This window comes from Tursiops truncatus, chromosome 8, assembly GCF_011762595.2.
Source record: "Tursiops truncatus isolate mTurTru1 chromosome 8, mTurTru1.mat.Y, whole genome shotgun sequence".
In the NCBI taxonomy this organism is placed as follows: Eukaryota; Metazoa; Chordata; class Mammalia; order Artiodactyla; family Delphinidae; genus Tursiops; species Tursiops truncatus.
The window spans coordinates 51,895,552-51,905,982 of record NC_047041.1 but is presented as its reverse complement, the minus strand read 5'-3'; positions in this window follow the sequence as shown (position 1 = coordinate 51,905,982).

The following is a 10,431-nucleotide window of genomic DNA, read 5'->3' as shown; positions in this document are numbered from 1 at the left end:
TTAAGCTACAATCCTACTTACAAATTCAAATATCACCATTATTGTTGAACCTATCTATATGATTCTCCCCAGTTCTCCTGACTTGAATGCAGATGTGATGCTTGGGCTATAGCAGCCATATGGCGGGCATGAGGAAAAGGCTAAGAAATTTATGAAAAGTCTGGCCTTGACCATTCTTGCACTGACCTATCTACAAATTTCTGCTTATGTGATTTTAAAATCTGGTTATATGATTTGCTTAAGTGCTATAAATCTGATTTTATGCAAATGAGAAATGAATATAGTCCTGATCGAGATGGCATCTTTCATCCACTTAGTCCCCAAACTAGATCCTCTCATTCAACAGCAACCAAAAAGGTAGTGAAGAAGTTCCACAAGTAATTTTTCTAAATCAGAGTACACATTTCTTAGTGAGGCTAACACGGTCTGGCCACTCCCTGTTTTCTCAGAGTGCTGTTATCACTCTGCCTCACGCATTTGGCTTCACCCACTTGACCCTTTATACTTTCCAAGAAAATACTGAATTCTTTCCAGTTTCATGTCCTTCAAGCATTCTATTTCATTCGCCTGGATCCCTTTCCCCCTAAGTTACCTTCCCATTCTAAATGAGCCCCGCCTGTTACTACCTCTTTGTAAGCAAGTCACTAGGCTTTGAGTTCCACTAGAGGAACCTCCGTGTCAGCTTTGTTGATTGTACACCAAGCAGAGCCTAGCACAGAGCAGGAAAGATTATAATCACTCAAACATATTTTGTTAGATGAGAGGTGAATATGTCGTGTACTAATCAAGTGTCAAACAATGCCTATCCCCAGGTGTTCTTTAATTTCCCAATCTCGGGTTTTTCATCTTTGAGACGGGTTAATAATCCTTCCCTCTCTGCGCTGTTTGAGAAATAACTGCAATCATTGTGTGTAGGGGCTTAGATAGGGGCTTGAAATGTGGTTCACTTGCCTCGATAAGGGGACTCTTTATTCCCCAATCAACAAATTTTCTTTCCAACTTCTCACTTTAAAAGTAATACTTGGTAGAATTATTATTACTGATAATTATAATCCACTCCAACACATGCTGAGGGCTTGCTCATATACTTTACATGCCAGGATGTTCTATACATTATTTAGTTTTGTGATGTGGCCTCTGTTATCATCCCTTTGTTGCAGATGAGGAAACTGAGGCTGAGACTAAGGGCAAGCCTCTTGGGGTGCTCGGCTGCTGCCTACAGACAGACACCTGCGATTGGGCTTGGTCAGAAACTAGCTAACCAGAGAGCCTGCTGTTTACAGGAAGTGTTCCCTGCGCTTGTTTCCTTTTGTTCTTTTCCTGAGAAAAAAGGCAAAGCAGAATAAAATGAGCTGATATCAAATTTGTTTTCAGAAAAGCACCTTCCGAAGGCTGCTCTGAGGTCAATACAGATTTTCATTCCAATCTTCTCTCCTCCTAGATCCACAGGCTCTGAAATGAAAACTGATGCTCAAGCTGGTGACGCCAAGGCAGGATCCTCAACCAGAAAACAATGCCTGAGTCAGGCCTGGTGCAGCATACTTTCCAGGGCCAGAAAGCAGATGGATAACACATTACAGAGATTTTGTGACAAGAATTGATAGCAAAAGCCATTTGTTTTAACCAGAGCTCCGTATTTAGAACCTTATATGTAGGAGGTGCTTAATAAATGCCGGTTGAAATGCATTCCATGGCCTCATGTTATAGTGAGATTTTATGATTTTAATATAGCTTATTCTGCATGTCACTCAATTTCATATAGCAACCCACACTCTTCAAAACTTGCCCCAAACTTGCCTTCCAGTTTCTTCTCTTAACATTCCAGCTCTCGCACATAGTTCTAATCACACCTGAGTACTGTTTCCTAAATACTCCCTGGCGTTTAGTTGCTCTGTGCCCCTGCTTGTGCTGCTTCCCAGAATTCCTACACCCCAGCCCCGCCTCTTTTCATAAAACTGGCCAACTCATCCTGTAGGTCTCTGTTACAGTAACTTTCCCCCCATGAAGTCCATCCCAGGTGAGACATACCCATGCCCATGAGCTTTCCAATTTTTTAGATATAATTATAGCAATATTTTCCATCTGGTGGCACAGCGTGGCTGGCAGATAAAGCATAGACTTTAGAGTTGGAAATATCTGGCCCCAGATCCCAACTCTGCCACGTCAAAGTCATGCATCCTGGTGTGATTTACCCAACTGTGAGCCTCCATTTCCTCTTTGGAAGTGAGGGTGCTATGACCTGTCTGTCAGGGCTGTTGTGGGAATAAAGGCGGAGAACATTTAAAGTTCCCAGCACAGATCTGGTTCAGGGTCAGCAGCTGCCTCGTTCTGGTTATTCAGGTTCTCAGCTCAAACATTCTCTCTTGAGAATGGCCTCGATCTAATATCCCACCCCTCCACCCTACTCCCTTCTTTAAGCTTTGGGCCCAGGTCGTCCAAGTTCAAATTCCAACTCTGCCACTTATGAGCGCGGGTAAGTTACTTAATTCTGTTCCCTCACTTTCCTCATATGTAAAATGGGGTTAATAATAATAATGGTTTCATAGGCATGTTATAGGGACCAGTGAAGGCTCAGACGAGTACCAAGCAAAGAATAAACTCTACATGCTCCTGTATTGTTCATTTCTCTATCCCTGGGGTACACATTAGCGCCTGGCCCAGGGAGGTATTCATTTCGTGTTTGTTGAATGAATAAGTGCACACGCTCTGTTTTCTTCCTCCTTCCCTTGCATCCTAGCCCTGGTTCTTAGAATAGAATGTGGGCTCTTCTGGGGCAGGAGGAAGGTGCCATTGCTATTAGGCGGTTAGCGCCCAGCACAGGGTCTGGCACCACGCAATGCTTAGTCAATCTCACGGACTTGAAGGGATGTTTTCCACGGTGTATTCCTCCTGCGTTCTGTTGGAAGTGAGTTCATTAGCATCAGCTGGCAGAACAGTCAGCACTCTGCCCACCACTCAGCAACCTCTTGCCATTGCTTATTCAAGCACACTTAACAGAGGGTGACCCAGGGACGCAAAGCCACCTCCTCTCTGGCATGACAAAGACCCGGACCATTATCTCTCTTGACTGGGTACAGGCTTCACCTTATTCTGCTGGCAGATGTATTTAGATGATGCCCTGTTTGGCTGGCAGCAAGGGGACTCTTTTCTTTTTTTGTGGGTCTAATCCCTTGAATCAATATTTGTTCCCACCTCCCCCTGTTTACAGATGGAGACTGCTGGGCTGAAATGGCATCTCCAAAGTAAGAGGACAAGCGTGGGCCAGGAGGAGAGAGTCTGGGAAAGAGAAGGAAGGGTCCATCCAGAAGGCATTTCAACAGGTCAGGGGCTCTGCTTTCCAGTAAAACCAGTCACTTCCTTGGTGAATTAATTTAACCTCTTTGCCAGCTTCCCAAAAGTGGTGGCGTAGGAGGGGTGGAGGGGCAGCCAATTAAAATTCAGTCTGACCAACAAAGAGAAGTAGGCCACGGCTGACTAACAGAGAGGCATTGACGGAAAGAGGCCCTGGCACCAGGAGGTCACATGCTTGAATGTTCTTTTCTTCCAAAACAAGAGGGCCTCCCAAAGCATGGAGTCACACTGTCCACGTCTGGGTTTGTGAAGTGTGTGTTTCTCTCATGCGGAGCCCGAGGCACAACCTCTTTGGCTTGCTCGCCATTCCCTCCCTTCCTCTCTATGGGACACAGACTATTTTTGTCCATTCTCGATACCATCATCACTGAGTTTTCCTCCTATTGCCAGATGTAATATCTCTGCATAGCTGCAGGCAGAGTCTGACTCTGTTACCAGACTGATGTCATTTCATCACACATGCACACTGGATGTCAACACGAGAGCCTTTCCCAAGTCTTCCGCTGGCTGACCACTCTTTAGGTCAGATGGGAGGAGAGAGGGGGAGAGGGGTAGAGAGAGAGGGAGAATGACTGACCAAGGAAGCCAAGGGAGCATCTCTGACTTTTAAACCAGATGTGATGGAAGGCTGCTTGAGAGAATGGCATACCCTACTTTCATCTGTGTGTCCTTGAAAATGTGTATGAAACCTGCAGCAGGAGAACGTCAATCCAAAAACTTGTAGAATAAGGACATTCCCTTAAAAGCTAAAAGTCATTAAACATTCACTAACTTATCTTACTTTTTAGACATAACAGTTGACATATAGTCCGTTCATTGCATACATAATTGTTAATTTGGCTCTTCTCTTGCACAAATGAACACAAGCTGGAAAGTTTCAGCCTAAAATGGGTCCAACTGAGGCCAGAGTTTACTTTTTGGACAGTCAGCATTTGCCGTCCTTGACTCAGTTGTACTAAGGTAACAAGACCGGTTTTACTTCCTGCAGCTGTCACTTAGCTATTATAACTGGCCTAACTGCTATTCGTGTCACAGATGAGGGAAGGGACACTGCTGTTGTCTGGCGGTCAGCATCTCCATGTTCACAGTGTTTATTCCACCAACCGAATGACAGCAGCACATGAAGGGGAAAAGTCCTGGTTGCTAAAAAGTCACATGTGACATAGTCAAGAGCCATCTGTGGTGGGTAAAAAATTGGGTTTTGTCAACACAGGAGGGCTTGAATCCCATCTGCTGGTTCTGAAACTCTTTCCACAGTGTCTGGGGTCCAGGAGACCAGGATATGCCTAAAGGTCAGCGCTATAAATATCGCCATCATCATGAGCTGAAGGCTGATCATGGGAGGAATGAGTCAGAATAAGAATAAGCCCTATTATCAGCCAGTAGTGAAATTTATTTGCGCCAGAAGGGGCTGGCCAGTTTTAACACTTGGTATCTCTTTTGTCTGTCAGCTCACCCAAAGCCACCCAAGCTGGGCTTCCGTCCTTTTCAGTAGAGCACAGTGAAGGTCATAGACTTGAGAGTCCCAGAGCCCTGGCCCAGATCTGTTCTCCTCATCTTCTGCATGAACTTGGGTACATTCATTACAACACCTGGAATTTCATTTCACTTATCAAATGAGAATAGTACTGCTTACTTTATATTAACTCTTAGGAGTGTTATGATGTTTAAATGGATACGCATATCAAATTATTAGCGCAATCTGACACATAATGAATACTTCCACTGGTAGTTCTCAACAGAGGGTGATTTTGCTGCCCAGCAGACATCTGGCAATGTCTGAGACATTGTCCCGAATGGAGGACTGGGGGCAGCAGATACCACTGGCATCTAGAGGGTGGATGTCAGGAATGCTGCTAGCCATCCTACAATCCACAGGACAGCCTCCCATAATAAAGAATTATCTGTCTCAAGATGTCAACAACGCCAAGGCTGAGAAGCTCTGGTGAGGTAAACAGCAGTCACTACGTGTCAGGCATGTTCCTGTACACGTCTGATCTCTTTCAACTCTACAGGTTCCAAAATGTGGATGCTGAGTTATAAGGCTGGTAACAATGACAACATCTACTCATTTATGAAGAAATTCCATACATATATATATATATATATATATATATATATATAATTTCATTTGATTTTCTAAAGGACCTGTTTATAAGTATTATTAATGCCATCTTATTTTACAGGTGGACAAACTGAGGCTCAGAGACCTTGGATTACTCAGCTGGTGAACAGCAGCCCAAGGTTAGGGCATTCAACTCTTGTGCACCATCACATGCATGTAGCATGTTCAGATAACAGGGAAGCTCAGCTTTGAATAGTTTGGGTAATCCATTCAGCTGTGAAATGGGACAAATCATACTGATCTCTGGGGAGCAATCATTGCAAGGAGGACATGAAATGACGTACACAGCAGGCACTCAAAAACCAGAGCTCTATCAGCGTATCCAATTGCTCTTGATGACTGGGCAACATACGGTCCTTAACCCCCATAGGTAAGCCAGGAGACTCTCAAGGCCAACCCAGTCTTCGTGTGCTTTGTCGGGTCCCCCCGCATAAGCCTGTGCAGGAGCCTCGGGCTTCACCAGGCCCCACCATCCACAGTTGCTTTGTTCACTGAGTGACACCGCCTGTCAGGCATCACCCTGTGCTGGTTACCGAGGCTTTGCAAGGGCCTCCAGTCCTTCTGGTACCCAGTACCCCGGGGCTGACGCCTTGACAACCGTGCCACTGCTCTCTCGTTACCTATCAGGAGGGTCACCTTTCTGACAGACAGCTCTGAAAATTCTTTATTAAAGATTTTTTTTTTAGTAGAAAAGACAGATTACTTTATAGTTCTGACATGCTCTACTTATTATGACATGAAACAACGTTCTTGTTTCTTTTGCTTGGGGACGTGTAACTGCTGACTTAGGCTCGCGTGGCGTGTCACTATGATGTATTGGATATTTGGTCAGACCTTCCATAACCTTTACATATGCATTCACTCATACATTCATTCACTCAACTATGCATTTGAATTTCTGTTGTGAACCTAGCAGTCTGCTAGGCATTTACTGGATAAAAAAAATACGTTTCTATTCAATCCTTGATCTTGAGGACTTCTCAGTCTAGTAGGCAAAGCAAGGGCGTAAAGAAGATACATTTTTAAAGTGGTAAGTGAAACAGAAGAGGTATGTGTTGTACCTGGCAGGATGGAATTCAGAATTAGTAGTGGATCTGTAGAGTACGGCGCCTGGTTCACTCTGGGTGGTGATGGTAGAGAAGCAGCAGAGGCTGAAGACTGGATTTGGGTGGAATATGCTGTAATCTGTGTACAGGGGATGGAAGAGGACTGAGCATCCACAACTGAAGTAAGCTGATGATACTCTGATCCGGAAGAAGGCCCGGAAGCCCATTTTTTGGCCCCGAGTGACTTTTAACAGCCACGATGTATACCTGATGAATCATATCTCAGAGGCACTGCTGAGTATCTGAATGTATTAGCAGAAAGCTGTAGAAAAGGGAGTTACTAACCCTGCCCCAGAAGATGTGTTATTTAAATAGGGTAGAAAGTATTTAGAGAGGCTCCTCTTGTGGGGAAGAGAAGTGAGGGCTTTCTGGGCAGAGCAAGTGTGAAGCTGACACCCTCGGAGAAGGGTGATAATGTGGCTGGAGCAAAGCACGGTGTGAGGGAGTGAGGAGTGAGGTCGGGAGGGTGGGGTGGAGGTGAGGTTTGAGGGCCCTTTGGACCAGTTGAATGCTGGGCCAGGGAATCTGGACCCTCCGTAGTGGGACTTGCTGAGTTGTGGCCGATTTATGCAGAGAGGAGGTTTGGTAGCATCTGCACTGTTGACGCATCTCCCTGGGAGTGGTAGGGGACTGTGGGAGGCTGGCCCGGGAGCTCAGAGACAGGAGGCAAAGGGACAAGTCAGGCGGCTACTGCAACCACCTGAGAGAGACTGTGAGTTCTTCCTCAGGTTTCATCCAATAGAACAGTCTGTACCCCAGCCCAAGCTGGTTACCCATGCGTCCCACCAGATGCCCCAGCACATATTCAGAGAAAGAAACAGGGAATAGGCCGAGAATGAATGAGTGTCTTAAACAAAAATTTAAGAGACAGAAGTAAGATGTGTTAAATACTCCGGCACCTCGTAGAATTTGAAGTGCACATACTTGATGGAATAAATGCATAAAGACATGAGAAACAAGGAAGTACAGAGTGAGGGTGAGCGTCTAGTCAAAGGGGCCCTGAAAATGTCGTTGGTGAGCTTTCCGCGGTGCTAATGTCAGTCTCATGCCCAGGCAGGTGTAAGGCAGAGGTTAGTGATTTGACTCATCCTCTCCTGAAGAACCGCCACTCCAAATTGTGGAACTGCTCTTATGGTTCATCGTGCACGATGCTCAGGGCACCACATATACCGTTTCAGTCCATCTTTATAAAAACTACAAAGCAGGTTTTATTGGCCCTGAGGTTTAGAGAGTTTAGGGATTTGCTCAAGGTGACAGCGTTAGTAAGTGTGAAATTGTGATTTGAACTCCAGTCTGTCCAGCTCTAAAGCCTTCTGCATTAGTGAGTACACTACTGAGGACAGCAGATCCATCATTGTAGGACGAGAAATGCATGCAAGTTGTTAATATCATCTCCCTTTCTGCACAGTAAAGACCCTGATTCAGAGCCTTTAGATCCCAATGTGGACAGAGAAATCAGATTTGGGGTAAGGGAGAAAATGGTGGGAAAGAGAAAAAGAAGAATAAAATATGTACCTCCAATTTTTGTTTTGGGTTTGTGTAAGCTCATTATCCCTTTGGGTCTGAGATTTTTCTTCACTAAAATGAAGTAAATCAACTAAATCATATGCAAGCTATATTCTGCCTTAGCAGTCCTGGGATTCTATGCCCTGAGCTGAACTCCTTACCATGGAGTGGAAAGCAACATCATGAAATATGATGGTGTTGAGTTTTTTTAAACCAATCTGAAGATAAATTAGGAAATCAGTGTGTTCAATTTCAGATGAGAATGGAAATGTAGAGTTTCCAGATTTAGCAAATAAAAATTTAGGGTGTTCAGTTAAAGTAGAATTTCAGACAAGCAACACATATTTCCTTAGTATGACTATGTCCCAAGCAATATTTGGGATGTAGTTATACTATAAGTTTTTCATTATGTACCCAAAATTCACATTTAACTGGCTCTCCTGAATTTTACCTGGCAAGCCTAAAACCTTGACAAAATAAAAATAATGTATGATTAAAGCCAGAAGGAGAGGTTGAGGAAAGTATAGAGGAGCTGGTTTTCTTATCTCACAGAGTAGCAAACCGGTTGATACCACCTATAGTGAGGGTTCAAGAAACAGAGGTTTAAATTTAATATCTGCGGTTATAAAGATAACCAGTAGAAAAACTGATCAGGAAAGTACAGTAATAATAATAAAACCCCCAGGAGGCTGGGAGGGCAGGAGGGAAGTCATATAAGGGTACCAAATGCTTCTTTTAAAGAAAGGAGCCGAAAATATAGTCTGCAGTGGATGAATCAAAAAGTAAAAACATAAAGGTATTATTTAGCAATATGGTGATCGTTGCCAAAGATCTGAAAATGAAACAATTAAAAATGGCTTTTTCTAGGCAGTAGGGTTTGGAAAGTGGGTAAAGAGAGAGACAGCTAATTTTCATTTTATTCTACCCTCATCAGGTTTTTTTTAAATTTTTTGCCATGGGTAACATTAGATTAAAAATAAAATAGCTATATTAACCATTATTACTGCCAACCATCATTCAACAGATTATAAGGGTTTTGCTCATGTTTACTCTCATGTTCTCAATCCAAAGCTTTTTTTATTTGCCTCTAGCATCTTCATTTGGTATAAAACCATTAACGATCAGATTTATGAACCCAAAGATGCACAAATATCTGCTATTGCTTTGCAAGTGCGGCAAAAATATTTCCATGTTTTCTAGTATAAAATATAAGAAACTTCAGATAAATAAACTTGGTTCATTTAATTTAAAACAAATATTTGGGGAGAGGCACTCCCCTAGCATGCCTTTAATTGTGAGTTGCCGTACATGACCCTTAATACATACTTGCAAATGAATTAACCTTTCATAAGCAGAAATCAGAGTACCAGCCAGAGCAAAGTTCAGTTGACTTGCTCAGGATTTGATTGTTCTACCTTAGAAATACATGGATTTTTGTTGGACACTCCCATTCAATTGGAAGGAAGGTACACGAGCTCAGTTGGGGCTATCAGAAAAAGTCAAGTATTAAGAAGTTTGATGTTGAGGCCTGAGTGTGTGTGTGTGTGTGTGTGTGTGTGTGTGTGTGTGTGTGTGTGTGTGTGTGTGTGTGTGTGTGTGTGTGTGTGTGTGTGTGTGTGTGTGTGTGTGTGTGTGTGTGTGTGTGTGTGTTGCTGATTCTAAGGTGAAGTCCCATTAGGAGAATGCTTGTTAAGTACCATAAAGATGTACAGCTGTAGCTTGTGAGTAAACGTGCTTCCACCCAAAACATTACTAATGCATCCTGCAGCCCACAAACCTCTAGTTACCTTACTTCAAACCAATCTTTATCATCCTTACACTCTCCTGCCATCACCAGCTTGTTGTAGACCCTTTATATGAACTTTATAATGTGCTCAATACACCATATTTCTAAGGGCATTAAAGACCCTCCCCAAGCTTGCTGATCTCCCAAGATGGAGATCAGTATACAAACTGTATTCCTAGGCAGTGCTCGTGGAGACTTTGAAGGGACCGCCACAGCAACCAACATTTTGGCCTGCTCTTCTCACTTTGCCCTGATATGGAATCAAACCTTTCTTTACAGCCTGGCCGAAAGGCCATCTCTTCCAGAAAGACCTTCTGTCTCCCTCCAAATCAAGAGCTAATATCTTCTTCTCAACTCCTTTCAGAGTTATTTTGAAGAATAAATAAGATGACAGTGGAAGCTTATTAAGGAACTGAAGATTTATATTATGCAGAAGGAAAAAAAGCCAAGGCCTGTCTGGTTCCAGGGCAAACGACATAAGAACTTTAGAAGTAACAATAACAACAGCAACAACTACTACTGCCACAATTTCCGTCATTTACTGAGTACCTATTATG